The 15877-nt window shown below is 33.6% G+C and overlaps 1 long non-coding RNA gene across 1 annotated transcript; it reads left to right on the top strand.

Annotated features, from left to right (window-relative positions):
- The first annotated feature begins 1735 nt into the window (after positions 1 to 1735).
- LOC147551526 (uncharacterized) lies at positions 1736 to 4136 on the top strand. The gene is made up of 3 exons (XR_015237847.1): positions 1736 to 2024; positions 3228 to 3306; positions 3425 to 4136. It is a non-coding gene; the product is annotated as an uncharacterized LOC147551526 (long non-coding RNA).
- Positions 4137 to 15877: the final 11741 nt, after the last annotated feature.

Raw genomic sequence — 15877 nt, 5'->3', positions numbered from 1 at the left:
TTTTGTTATTTTAGCTTTTAATAATAAATACCTGTTTAATAGTTTCATAAGTATCTCTACACGTCATGGTATGTAACCAAGAAATGTGGGACTATCTCGAGACAGAGGTTGGAATCGATTTAATTACAAATATTGGTTGGGAGTTGGTTAACTCTCGTGTTTATACTTATGACGTGTGGAGATGCTTATCTATTTTTGTTGATCTATATTTGGTAATAATCTTTACTACTTTATAAGTGTATAAGTATCTTCATACATTGTGGTATGGCACCGAGAGATGTGGGACTATTTCAGGATAAAGGTTGGAGTCGATTTGATTACAAATAGTTGTTAGGTGTCGGTACTCTTATGTTTATACATATGATGTGTGGAGATGCTTATTCTATTTTGTACCAATAATATTTACTAATTTATAAATTTTGTGAGTCTTTTCATACATTGTTGTATGGCACCAAGAGATTTGGGGATTATTTCGAGATAAAGTTAGGCATCGATTTAATTACAAAAAACAGACGGGCAATTGGTTAACTCTTGTGCTTATGCATATGATGTGTTGAGGTGCTTATTCTAATTTTTACCAATAATTTTAACTAATTTATTAGTTGGCCAGCGCTTTGGGGAAAGCTAAATAGTTTCCGGGCTGTGAAGTTTTGGGTGGAAATAAATTGTTTTTGTTTCCTCCAAACATTACCCACTTCTTATGTTTTGATTTCTTCTTCCACCATCTTCCTTCTCACCAACATCAACTCTGACGGCCATTATTTCCGGCGACAACAACTCCGGTCATCTATCTCCCTCTCTCTCTCTCTCTCTCTCTTCATCCCTCTCTTTTATCTTCTCTCTCTTTCTTCTATCTTCTTTCTTTTTCTTCTCTTTTTTTTCACAGTTCCGGCCAAAGGGAGTCCGTCGAGTTTGTCAATTTCCGAAAAAAAGAGCAATTTTCATGTGCATATGTACTAAATGGTGTTGGAAACGTTTATGGATGATTCTCAAAGCAAGGTTAAATTTTGTGTTACACTGAGATATGGATTTCGAATAGTTTTTCTCTTATATTGGAGTGAGGTAAGGAGATATGTTTAGCCGTCAGTTTGTCGGTTTGTAGTTTGATAGGGATTAGATCTAATGGTGAGAGTTAACATAATTCCAACTGAGCTGAAGCTTGCAGTTCTTACCTGCCAAGTGCCAACAAAAACCCTAGTTTACCATACACGCCAAAGCAAAGGTTACAATACAATGTCTTATTTTCTGCAAAATTAGGTTTTGATAAACTAGAGAATCCATCTTATTCTGATTCAACATTAACTCACTTTTTCATGTCAACCAAATTAAATATTAATTATAACTTTGAATTCTCTCTTGGTTCTTCCACTTAAAGCTTGTGTTTATAGTAGTTGCCGTCTCTTCTCCGGCCGATCCTCTTTCTCCGGCCGCCGCGGACGGCTCTCTCTCTCTCTCTCTCTCCTTTCTCTATCTCTCTTCTCAGTCTATCTCTCTTCTCAGTCTATATCTCTTTTCAGCCTGTCTCTCTTGGTTTTTCCACCTAAAGCTTGTGTTTATAGTAGTTGCCGCCTCTTTCATTTCATCTGAGATCCTCACTGAGTTTTCCAAGAGAAAGTTCATAGTTAGAGACAGAGTGTGTGTGAGAAGAGAGACAGGCTGAAAAGAGAGATAGACTGAGAAGAGAGATAGACTGAGAAGAGAGATAGAGAAAGGAGAGAGAGAGAGAGAGAGAGAGCCGTCCGCGGCGGCCGGAGAAAGAGGATCGGCCGGAGAAGAGAGAGATAAGAGGATAAGGTGGGTTTGGTTTGAGTTTTTTGGGTTTTCCACCGTCTTCCCCGGAAACTTTTCTGCTCTCCCCAAAACAGTGGCCTATTAGTTTTGTGAGTATTTTTTCATACATAGTGCCAATAGTGGTATGGCACCATGAGATATGTGGGTTATTTCGAGATGAAAGTTAGAACAGATCCAATTACAAACACAGACTGGGAATTGGTTTGCTCTTGTGCCGATGCATATCACATGAGGTGTGAAGATACTCTTTCTCTGTTTGTTATTTTAATTTTTAGTAATAATCTTTATGACTTTAAAGGTCCGTAAGTATCTATGCACGTTGTGGTATGGCAAAGAGAGATGTGGGGGCTATTGCTAAATAGATGTTGGGATCAATGTAATTACAAATACGGTTGGATTTTGGCACGTTTCTCTTTATCTTTGACTTCAATTACACTCGAGATTTTGACATCACATCTTTCTGCCAATGATTGTGGGTTTTAGTCAGATTAAGCTTGACGTTAGTTCATTCTTGATAATTTTCAGCAATTGGTTTAAGTTTATTTATTTATGCCCGTCATGTCAGAGAAAGCTGTTTTTTTAGTAAATAAATGTGGGCTCATTCGAGATTCGGTTGGTACAGGCGACCAATTGAAGTACGAATAATGGCTAGAGCTGGTTTTGTTTGTGGTTATACCCCTTCCCCTTTGATGTATGGAGATGCTTATTTTATGTTTGATCTTCTTACCTATGATGTTCATAGCATTTTAAACATTTAGTGTCAATCTCGTCATACATCGTTTTAATGTTTAGTTGCAAACTAATAAAAGGCCAAACATGGCCAATAACTTATACGTCAGCAACATCGAGTATGAATTAAATACTTGTTCACGAAACTAACAAGTCCTACCACTGTATTCATAATGCAATTTGTTGTGCAAGCTTTTATCCCTAGTTGCCTACGAAGCTATGTTCAGGACTAAACTGTATTTGGTAAAGCATTATATTTTCAGTTAGAACCTTTAGCTGATCGGCAGTTGAAGTGGAATTTGAATTGCCTCTTGTGAAGCCATATGTAGTTGTTGTTCAAATTACCAATGCCAGTGGAATCTGTTTTATTGTTGAGACTTGATAATTTCTGACGGAACAGGTTGATAAACACGAGCATCTTAAAACGAGGAGGGTAGTTGCTTCTACCTAAGAAATCTGGTAGGTGGAAGCAATCCATTGCTTTGTTGAAAAAGGATAGTCCCATTCAAAGATGCCATGTGACCGCTGCTGATCAGTCTGGTCATGATTGTGAACTTTCAGAGGAGTGTTTTACTTGGTGCCTGTGTGTTTGTTATGGTTGCTGACATGCACATAGTTTAGGAGGCTTGTGCTTAGATCTCAGCATCTCACATATTTTCTGAATTACTTTCCTTGGAATACACCGTAGTTTATTTTATATGTAACAGGAGTGCCTGGGTCATTTGTAAGGAAAACGACAACCAAAGGCTGTGTTGATGAATCAATCGAGATACAAGAAATTTTGGAGTTAGTACTTCTCGTTTCTCGTAGTTGAGTTTGGTTTTTGGTTGAGACCCGAGAATATCTGTTTGAGCAGGTTGAGAAGTACGAGCTTCTAAAGTTGCTTCTTTATTTGATTTAGCAGGTATGCATCTGAAAGGTAGGTTACGAAACGAAAGATGTCTGAAACTCTGAATGACTTCTAATCAGAAAACAAAAAAGACGGAAAAGATTTTGACTAAGCTCAGTATGTCGGTTCGAATAGAATAGAGCATGTTTTGGCCGCAGGTATAGTTACTTAACCGTTCTCTTGAAATTTTCGACTCAAGTTTACTCAACATATCTCTTTTGTTCTTAAACAAGGAGATTTGTTCTTTGGACCCTCTTTCGTATAATTGATTTGCTGGTTGGATTCTCTTTTTTCAGTGTTACACTTTGGACTCTCTTTTGACGGAATCACTCGGAAATATTCCGTCTCTAAATTACCCTTGCATAATCTATATTGCAGTTTGGATCCCCTAATTTGTTTAACTCAAGTAGCTTGGTCTCATCTTCTTCTTGTAACTCATCTTCTTCTTGTAACTCATCTTCTTCCTCTAACTCATCTTCTTCCTCTATTTAACAACATACCCTAGCTAAAATCTAGACAAGATAAGTTTGCGACCAAGAAACTATTTAACAACATACCCTAGCTAAAATCTAGACAAGATAAGTTTGCGACCAAGAAAAACAGGATCCATTGAAGAAGCATGAATCCCTAAAATCATAGAGTTGACACCAAAAATCTCATTATATCTTCATAACGGCAATTGAGGTAAAATAGGGTTCAAACTTCTTGCCATTAATGGATTACAAAACATGGAAACAACCCCATGGTTTGGGTCAGCAACTAGCCCACCATAAATAGGATTTAAAATAGTATGTTGTTTGAAAATTGTCAAATTCTGGACAGAAGCAATAGAAGAAAGAGGTGGTTAATGAACAAGTTGTTGAATTGATGAAGACTTGTTTTTATAATCACTAGTTTCTTGGCAATATAATCATTTGTTTTTTTTTTTTTTTTTGTTGAAAAATATAATCATTTGTTTTTATAATCACTAGTTTTTTGGCAAAAGTGAATCCAAACAAGTCGATTATACGAAAGGGGTCCAAACGACAAATCTCCCCTTTAGAAACAAGGGCATCCCATATGTCTAATTTGGATGCTTGAAACCGTTTCATACTCATGGACTACTTTTAGGGCAAATGTGTCTAATTTTGGATGTTACACCAAATTAGTAACACTACAAGCAAGGACCACACTACATCTAGGGCCGAGGGGGCTATGCCCCTTTCGACCTAGCCGTAATGACTTGGTGTACAACCACAATTCATAAAGATTACATGTTAGTCCAAAGAATACGTGAACAATAGCAAGAAAGTGATGAAGGTGTTTTGGTAGCATTGCTTGCTTATAACCTAAGTAACCCTGGTGCAATCTTTTCAAACAACAAAAATTTTAAATTGTAAACTTAGTTTTAAGACTTCTCAAAATTTTTTTAGACTGGCCACTTAGGCTTTAGTTCTGGTTTCGTCCCAACTACAAGTAGACTTGATCTACCTCATCAAAAGAAAAAAAAGTAAACTAAATCTAGGACGAGTGCCCAAGGAAACAACATAGATTTTAATAACACTTTTGAAGAGTCACAAGAAAAATAAAAGAAACCCAAAATACAAATCCACTTGTCGGTTGCATTGGACTAAAATTCTTAGCCCGATGGGGCACCTACTGAAAACAATTGTCGAGCATTATTAAACCAAGAGTTTAAATGGGTGACTTGGAGGTTTGTTTTTTCAAGTCAGTGAGAGGTTAAATGGTGCTTCTTTTATATAACGGGTTTTTAGAGTCATTATGCCCATTATACGGTATAAATACGTCATGAATATATAATATGAATATACATCATGAATTAAATAAGCCCTATAAACATCATCATTAACGCAGTACAACACTCGAGCCAACTTAGTGTGCAGGTTAAGGAAGTAATTTGTGAGAAAAGTTTCGTCTTTTTTGGGGCAGATTTGTTATGTTATGCTTATATAGGTTTGCATGGCGAAGGTAACGCATCAGCTGAAACGATATAGTGGTAAGACACGACTTGATGATAGTCATCTGACATTGCCGTCAAAAGAACAACCATTAATCATGTGTATATTTTCTAAGAATTTTTGGGTTTATAGTCCAAAAAACGGGTCCTAATAGTAGATATAATCCTCTCTAATCCTATAAAGGGTTTTAAAACCAAAAAAATAATATAAATGGATATCTAGTCCATTTGGTCTCATCTAGAGAGAAAACACAAATCTCTAGAATAAATATTATTTCATAATCCCTAATCTAACATTTCCATATTTTATAACTGATTTATTTTCGAAATCTATGCATATCTTTTTCCATATTTATCTCTCATATTTCTCTCCAATCATTTTTCTATTCAAAGTAAGGGTATCTTCATTATTATCTCACATATTTCTCTCCAATCATGTTTCTATTCAAAGTAAGAATATCTTCATTATTTGCAGTAACGAAAACTCTTTATTTGATCTCTCTAAAATCGATTTAGTTGACAAACCTCCATTAAACTCAGAAAATCTTCTTCTTCTACATTATATTGCTGTCCAAATTCATCATTTATCAGGTTTAATACTTTCGAAATCTTTATAAACACCATTGTTAATATCTAATATTTCTTCTTATAACTAAAACCCTAATTATTTCGCTCTATTATAAAACGTATCAGATCTATGATACATATCTATAAGATCTGTTTACTAATTCATTAACTTCGAATGTATGATGTTTATTTTCTCTCTCTAAAATTTTCATAACTGTTTAAGATCTTTATGTTTATTCCTTATTCAATGATTCATAACTAAAACCCTAAAATTTTCATAACATTTTAAGATCTTTATGTTTATTCCTTATTCAATGATTCCTTCAAAGTTAGTATGTTATGTTTGCATCCAGTGATAATATCATATTTCTTTAGATCTATGTTTAATCTTCTGTTGTTTCTGATATTTCGTGAGATCAGATTATCATCAATCGAATGTTTGATGTTTATTTTCTTTCTCTCTCTTAAAATTTCATTTATGTTTTTGATCTTGATGTTTAATCCTTCAACTCGAGTTTGACATTATTGCAATCAATCATCATAGCAGATATCTTTAGATTTGTAGTTTAAGCTTAATGATATCCTCATTTTTTTTCTTCAGATCTGGTTTTCAATCCGTACGGATTCATGAAACATTTGTTCTTTCGTACGGTTACTCATAACAGAATTTACAGTACATGTACTGTATCGTAAATTACCACAATTTATAGTAAATTATGGGTAATTTATAGAACAGTACCCGTGCTTTAACACCAAAACAATACTCATTTCATTAGTAGAAATATTTCGCTTTACTATCAAATCTCGTGTACTTTGCAATAAAGTATATATAATTTACGTATATCTTCATGTTCTTACCATTATGTATATAATTTACGTATAAGTGCACATAAATTATGTATTATTTATTTACCATTACGTATATTTTTCACCCAAAACAGTAGCCTTGATAAGTTCACCAAACTACTCAAAACCTTCAAATGTTGTCAAAATTTGACAAACTTTATATATAATTTACGAAACTGTACATGTGGTTTATAATACAATATATGATTTTTTTTTCTTTAACGTATGTGTATTTATGTGTGTAGATTTGATATACCAGATGAAATTTCAAAGAGAATCATCAAATCAAAGTGAGCCAACGAAACTAATGGAGAGTACATGGATGGACACCATTTTTGAACCAAAGAAGATTTTGTACTTTTTTTTGTAATAGAATGTAAAGGATGTGTAATGTAAAAGAAATTATGTGTAATTTATTGAACAAGACCCACATACATTTGATAAATTATGTTGTATACTTGACAAATGATAGTTTCCTCGTCATAAATAATACATAATTTACGTATTTGTTTCATAATTTGTATTCTATGTGTATTTATGTATGAGTAAAAACGAAAACATATGTTGCTTTAATGTTCCCAGAAAAAAATACTATTTCCAAAACTGAAAGTTAAGTGAGAGAAAGTGATATATATGTTTTGTATATTAACCCCCAAATCACGCGATCCTAAAAAAATATACTATTTCCAAATCTGAAAGTTAAGTGAGAGAAAATTGATTTGAATCGAAAAAAATTTACATAGTAAGAGAGAGAAAATTGATTTGGTTTCCAAATCTGTAAAGAGAGAGAAAATTGATTTGGTTTCCAAATCTGTAAAGAGAGAGAAAATTGATTTGGTTACGATTTTTGTTTTGAATTGATTTGGAAATAGATTTGCTTTCCAAAACGGTTAGAAGATAGAGAAAAATCAATTTCGGATTTATAGGTTAGTTGCTTTAAATCCCCTAAATCACGTCCACATTTATAGGTTAGAAACATTTCAAATTCACCCTGGAAAATTAAAAATCCCGTGATTTTTGTAGGAGGGACATGGACGGTAGTTCTCTCATAAAGAATGGATTATTATGTCCATAATGTAAAAGGACTAAATATAAAATATCCATGTTTTGGGAAGATTGGATCATAAACCTTTTTTGAATATTATTTTGGTCTATATACCCACGTACCCATTTTCTAACATGATTATATCATTAACAATAACGGTTCGAGTATGAAAAATAGACTATTTGGACCTCCGTTGACTACTCAATAACTAGTAATGATTTTATGCCTAGAATGTGAGGAACAAAGTTTAAAAAATTTAAAATAGAGAAATTGGTCAAAATTCTCTATACATTTTTGTTTTAGTAAAAAACTATAAGTCAATTTTTTTCAGCCTTTAGCTGCCTACGTATTTTTTGAATTTGCAACAAGGTTGCAGTACTTTGCGATACCTTCACAACAAATTTGCAATATCTTTGTTGGATTTTTAACTAAACAATATACAAATATTTGAATTTTTAACAAAAAAATAATATAATATAAATTTGGAGTTTTAACAAAAAAAAATAAAACTTGTCTTTTAAATTAAAAAAAATAAGGAGTCCTTGGTCCAATTTCATGTTAAATTATAAATATACTAATACCGTATTTATAATTTGTTACATTATAGATAATTATCAGATGAGGAGTTTTATAGGAGTTCCCCATTTTTGTTAAAAGGCCCTTCTTTGTGGATTCAGTGCGAGCCTACCGGATTCACAAGAGATCATTCGGTGCGAGCCCACCGAATTCGCAAGAGACTATTCGGTGCAGACCTACCGAAATTCACTCCAGTAAACTATTTTTGTGAATTCGGTAGACTCGCACCGAATTTTAAAGATGGGCCCTTTTAACGAGAATTGGTGGCCCCTACAAAACTTCCCTATTGAGATTTGGGCTTACTGTATCCATATAGGCACTCCATTTTTGGACTTTGCTGCCGCCACTAAAATGTCAAAGTTGGGGCTGGACATCATAAATGATAATACAACATGACAGTTCCCGTTATATTTGAAGATCAATTGGAGCCATCTAAGAAATTTTTATATGTTGCTGAACAGCCATCTAAGAACTTATCAGGCTTGTATGTTGTTTGCTAGAAATATATTTAATCCTAGAAAAATGTAAGAGTGACCCTTACATTAAATAAATAAATAAACTATATAACAAGAAAAGAATGATTGTAGGTTTGACGTAGTTGAACGTTTTTCCTACCAATGGAAAAATGCATTAGAAAGGAATGCTTAAAATTATGAATGTGTCTTCCGTAAATTTACTAGATATAGATTATGCATTTCCGCCAAAATTATATTAAATTGTAGCCCCATTGACGGAAAAATGCATTAGAAAGAAATGCCTAAAAGTATGAATGTGTCTTCCGTAAATTACTAGATATAGATTTTTTTAGCCTTTAGCTCCCTACGTAATTTTTTTAATTTGCAACAAGTTTGCAGTCTTTTGCGATACACTCATGACAAATTTGCAATACCTTGGACATCTTTGCAAAAAATGTTGGATTTTTAACCAAACGATGTACAAGTATTTGAATTTTTAACAAAAGAATAATATAATATAAATTTGGTGTTTTAAATAAAAAAATAAAACTTGTGTTATTAATTAAAAAAAAAATTAGGAGTCCTTGGCCCAATTTCCCGTTAAAATTATGAATATACTAATACTGTATTTATAATTTGTTACATTATAGATAATTTTCAGATGGAAAGTTTTATAGGAGCCCCCATTTTTGTTAAAAGCTCCTCTTTGTGAATTCCGTGCGAGCCTACAGAATTCACAAGATACCATTTGGTGCGAGTCTACCGAATTCACACGAGACCATTCGGTGCGAGCCCACCGAATTCACAAGAGACCATTCGATATGGACCACCGAAATTCACTCCAGTAGACTATTTTTGTAAATTCGCTGGACTTGTACCGAATTGTGAATTCGGTGGACTCGCACCGAATCCACCGAATTTACAAGATGGGTGCGAATTTACAAGATGGACCCTCTTAACAGGAATTGGTGGCCCATATAAAACAGAGTATCGAGAAATTTGGGCCACTGTTCATGCTGAATTAATCAAGACTTTACATGAGCTAGGGTTAGTTGTTCATTGTTTGCTCTTATTGCAATTATAAACTGATCATAATCAGAGTTTAAGCCTACAGTAGCTAATCTGACAAGTTCAGATTCACTGATTTTATCATGAACTGATGTGAGGGAATCAGCAATGAGCTTCAATTCTCTAAGATATTCAACAATGGTTGCATTACCCTTCTTAATAGTCTGCAACTTTCTTCTCAATTGATCTTTCTTTGATTCAAGACCTTCATTGTTGGTAAGATCAAGGTAATCCCATGTTTCTTTAGCAGATTTTAATCCATATGTGTCATAGTATACAGACTTTGATAATGTGCTTTTAAGATAGGATCGTACAAAACTTTCTTTTGATCTCCAAAGTTGGAAATCTGGATTTACTTGTTCTACACCATGGATGAACTTAAGTTGGGGAGGTTTTTCTATAGAGCCATTGACAAACCCTAACAGTTCACGCGTGCCCACGTGGGCCCATAACACGTGGGCCCACGTCCACGCGTGCCCACATCCCATTCGGCCATAATAGTAGTCCTAGTTAGTATAGGATTAGGAAGTTACCGTAAATTGGTATTTCTTTTATTTAGAAGTTTCTATGTTTTAAGTATTTTTATTATTTAGGAATCCTAGTTTGAGTCTATCTAGGAAAGTCTATTATCCTATAAAAGGAGGTCTAGTCTATTTTGATATTCAGATTGAAGAGAAAAACCATTGAAGTTAATCAAGTTTTAGTTTATTTATCGTTTTCTTTACAGTTCTTCGTTTATTTTATTGTTCTTATTTTAATTCCGCTGCGTCTACATCAAGTGGTATTCAGAGCCATTTTTTTTTAACCAATCACAATGGTTAATGCTACCGTTCCTGCTACAACAATCAAAGAGAAGACACCAACTTTTGCCTCCGCATGGGATAACATCAACAAGAAGTTATCCTCGGTTACAAAATTGGAAGAAGCTTTCGAAAATTACAAGAAGGAAAATATGGAAAAATTCGACAATATCAATCATCGATTCGATCAAGTCAATGATTCCATCATGAAGTTATCTAAACAACTCGAAGGCATATGTAAGTCTCCCTCTTCTACCACCACTCCTTCATCTTCTACTACACTTCAAACATCATCACAACAACCACCTCCACCCACCACAAACACAACCGTTGACACCACCACACCAATTCCAATAACCCTATTCGGTCACCCTATCACCAACCCATGCCCGACTACAATCGTACCACCGATTCACACCAACCCTACACCACCACTCTCACCGGTCTTCCCATTAACATACATAAACCCTATAACCGTTCCAACCACACCACCTTTCTCCTTCACCGATCAACAAACATCAAACCTAACTTCTATTCGTGATGTGAAGAAACCATGTTCGGACGAATTATTTGATGCATATGCAATTCCGGGAGAAGACATCCTTGTTTCGAATCATAAAATTTTTCCTACACCATATTCAATGCAAAATTCGTCATATTCACCATCACCTCCATCTTCTAATTCTAGTGCTACACGAAATATTTCCGCTACAAAACTGCAATTTTGTCATATATCGGCTAAGGTAGTATATGTGGGTTCTTTCATCGATTTAAAGGACGACGGACGATGTCTAAATTTATTGGAAGTTTATACGTTGGCATTGTTTTTACGAGTATCTTGGCAATATATGATTCAACTTATAGTTGGTGGTATGGTCCAGATTTGTCTTCTACGGATTTTCAGCAAATTTCGTGAAAAGTGGGAATTAAGGATAGGTATGGCGAAGTTCATCGTATGCGGGTGCATCAAAAGGTTTTCTTCATAGAAAAGGTTCGGGACGAACCTTCTGGGGAACAGGGTGCTGATGCAGGCGCATAACACGTGGGCCCACGTCCACGCGTGCCCACATCCCATTCGGCCATAATAGTAGTCCTAGTTAGTATAGGATTAGGAAGTTACCGTAAATTGGTATTTCTTTTATTTAGAAGTTTCTATGTTTTAAGTATTTTTATTATTTAGGAATTCTAGTTTGAGTCTATCTAGGAAAGTCTATTATCCTATAAAAGGAGGTCTAGTCTATTTTGATATTCAGATTGAAGAGAAAAACCATTGAAGTTAATCAAGTTTTAGTTTATTTATCGTTTTCTTTACAGTTCTTCGTTTATTTTATTGTTCTTATTTTAATTCCGCTGCGTCTACATCACTTAATACACATGTCCATCTTCAATTCAATAGATAAAAAGTGGTTGAAAAGCAAAGTTTTCTATTGGTTGGAATATTAAAGTAACACTTAGAGAGTCTCAAGTAGACACTCTCATTTTAGAGTTTCTCTCTCTAGACACTCTATAATAAATGTGTCCACCTCATATTAGAGTGTCTAACAAAGTGTTCCATTGGAGATGGTTTTTTAACAAAAACTCTTAAAAATCAAATGTGGCACTCTAAGTGTTAGAGATTGAGTGTCCCATTGGAGATGCTCTTATGAGGCTTGTATGTTGTTTGCCAGAAATATATTTAATCCCAGTAAAAAGTGAGAGTGTCCCTTACATTAAAAAAAAAGGTATATAACAAGAAAAGAATGGTCGTAGGTTTCACGTAGTTAAACGTTTTTCCCACCAATGAAAAGATGCATTGAAAAAGAACGCCTAAAAGTATGAATGTGTCTTCCGTAAATTTACTAGATAAAGATTCTGCATTTCCGCCAAAAGATGAGATTTTGAGGTCATGACAAAATGGAATAGAACACGATTTAAATCGTGGGAGGTCCACATATTTGATAGCTAAAAGAGAAAAATTAAAGAAGTTGAGTCCAAAAACGCGACATGACCTCCCATTGTTACTTCACCCATTTTTAGAAAGAAAAGTTCAATGGTGTTGTTGGAATATTTCAACAAGAAAAATGTGTTCATGAGAATATGAGATTGTAGATCCAAGTTGACATCTATTTTGCCTTAAGGGAGCGTCATCAACACCTTAGGAGACTAGGAGTCGCCTTGGAGTATATGTCCAAGTGGCGTAATTAACAGAATTCATGAATGAACAAGAAGTGCTAACCATGTATAAACCAACATTTCTTCTATAAACTATTCTTAATTATATTGATATGTTACAAAAAAAAATTAGTATGACACAAAGATCGAGTAATAATACTACCTTCCCCTTAATTATAAATTATAAATAGAATACAATTGACCTCACTCCAAAGTCATTAGGGGTGCCTATCATCATCAAGGTGACATCATGTCATCTTCTTCTCACCATGTAATCACGACTATATGACTGAAAATTAAACTTATCTTGAGTAATAGTTGTCACAAAATATATTGGATTTCTTAAGAAAGATCACTAGGACATTAATCATAGAAAATGATGTTACGTTATAGAGCTTAAATTTTTACCTAAACTTTGTCCTAGTGCCCTAGACATGTAGAGGTCCACATATTCAATGATAGATTGATTATTAGCTGGAATAATTACTTCCAATATAAAATTATAAGTCAAACTTACAAAAGATCTGATGAGTCTATAAAATAAATCATATCACCCACTAAAGATAGAGGCCCTAGGGGTGCATTATTGGTATCTTCAAGTCATTAACATGTGTTAAAAAAAGAGTCATTCACATGCATTTTGGCATAAAATCACAAGTTGTAATTACATGATCTTTTCTCATATTAATCACATATCTTTTTTTTGATGTTTTTGTCTCAGTCTCTAACTCAAAATTACTTATTGACATAAGTCTTCATTAATAATGCATTATTTATTAAGCAAAAATTAACACAATTGTACTGTCATGGATCATCCTAGTTGAATTTAAACTCCTCTATCTATTATATTTGCATTTTTATTGATTGGGTCAAAGGACCCTTGGTTAAATTTTCTTATTTTAATAAACCCAAATCCATGATACGAATTGGGGAAGGTTCATCTGAAATCAATGTCTAATTTACACCTCTAAATGAATATCTCTTTGCAACATACAAAAGGTTAATGTTTGTACTATTGACTTTTTTCCCGTACTATAGAACTTGTCACATTACAGCTATCAGAGTCTTTTTTTTTTTAGTTTACTTACAAATTTGAAGTTTATTTGTCTGTAATGTTATATAGAATTTATTAATGATGTGGCTGAGAATTTAAGGGGGCATCGCAAAATTTTATTTAGAGTTCTTTATCTATTGATGAAATCTTAATTATTTGGTAGATATTATCTACTTTCCTAGATTAGTTATAAAACTATTGAAATTTTAATTTATTCTATAAATATGTGTTGGGTCTCGAGTCTTATTCATTCAGTTACGTCTGACCAACGTAACGAATCAATCCACGATTATGGTGAACATTAATAAGTTCATTATTGGTTTCTCTGTGGTTTTACGCCATAATGATCCGACCGAACTACGTTAAATTATGGTGTCGACTATTTTAATTTATCTCTTTGATTATCACATGATCATAACAGAGTTTGGATAACCATTTTCTCTTTTCATTCTTTGCTCTGAGTATATGCAAGAAAAATCTGTACACATAGAAATTTATTTTTCTGCAAAAACAAATTAAATATAATCACTTTGGAATTAGTTTCACAAAAAGAGTAAATAATTGAAACAATATCTATTGAACTTCGAAATTTTATAATCATTCAGCTTGAATTATAAAAACTAAGCTAAATCTAATTTGTTATCCATATTGTTGAATGGAATACTAATAGTCCCGGATAATAATGAATTGGAAAAATAAACTAAAATTTGATGAAAGTGATTATCAACTAAACTACATGCATCTTACTTGTTGATATCATTTATATTGGACAATTACTAATCAATTTTGATATTTAGGACCCTAAAATCTTTAACAAATTTATGGGGTTTGGGGGTGGCATCCCCTCAAACACACCCCTAGATTTTAGCAAGTTTTCTCTTATATACTTCAAGTCTCTTTACACATAATTATTTCAAATAATCCATATACTTCACACTAAAATTCAAAGAAAAATAAATAAATTAAAAGTCTGGTGATTTGAGTCATCAAACTTCATGTATGAAAGGTTAAAGGAATTGAAATAGCAACTCAAGATTTCTTTTCCAGGAAAAGGTTATAATTAATTATTTTCTCTATATATTTTGAAATACACATCTAGGAATTTAGCTAGATGTTAGTGAGAAAAGGACAAATCTAAAAGACTCCAATGAATCTTGTTTGAGATTTAGAAAATTTATTTTAGGTCGGTTGGCATGCTTTGGGTGCTATTCATTGCGCAAGAAAACAACATACAATTGAAAGGAACCAGTATCACGTGGAATTCATTTTATAGTAGCGATGTTGAAAACTACACGTGTGAAAAAAAAGTTCAATTGCCTTGTTTAGTTTTTTCCTTTGCCAATTAATGGCACCGATTAATTTAGTTTCAATAAAATTCTCAACTTTGTCTTGTACAAGGCCTCATAGTTTCAATCAGACCTAGAATTCATCGAAAAAAAGAACCAGACTTTGAAGGAATGAACGGAGGCGAGAATTAATTTGCTCTGGTTAGGGCTTTCAATCTCAGCACTTGAGAAATTAAAGGGTGAGGTTGAAAACTAAGGTGCTGTTTGTTTTTTTTTATTTTTGTCTGAATCTGAATTGGCTGAATTGAATTTGCTGAATCTGAATTGGCTGAATTAGTTTGTTAGTTAGATGTTTGTTTTCTAAATCTGAATTATAAGGTCTGAATTAAAAAATTGACACTTATACCCCTATGTGATGTGTATGATAAAAAAAACCTAATTTTTAATACTCAAACTCCTCTCTTCTCCGATATAGAGAACCCCAAACCCTAATAAACCCCTCTCTTCTTCTCTCTGCAATTTTTCTCTCTCTCTCTCTAATGGAATATGTTGTGGGAGTCCCTCAGTCGTTCTCTCTCTCTCTCTAATGGAAGATTCACTCTTCTCTCTCTCAGTCGCTCTCGTTCTCTCTCAGTCGCTTTCTTTCTCTCTAAGTCGCCCTCT

This window comes from Eschscholzia californica, unplaced genomic scaffold (assembly GCF_041429995.1).
Source record: "Eschscholzia californica isolate CP2 unplaced genomic scaffold, dmEscCali1.0.p SCAF_3, whole genome shotgun sequence".
Taxonomy (NCBI): Eukaryota; Viridiplantae; Streptophyta; class Magnoliopsida; order Ranunculales; family Papaveraceae; genus Eschscholzia; species Eschscholzia californica.
Note: the sequence above shows the minus strand (reverse complement) of the source record. Positions and strands in the feature narration are given on the sequence as shown.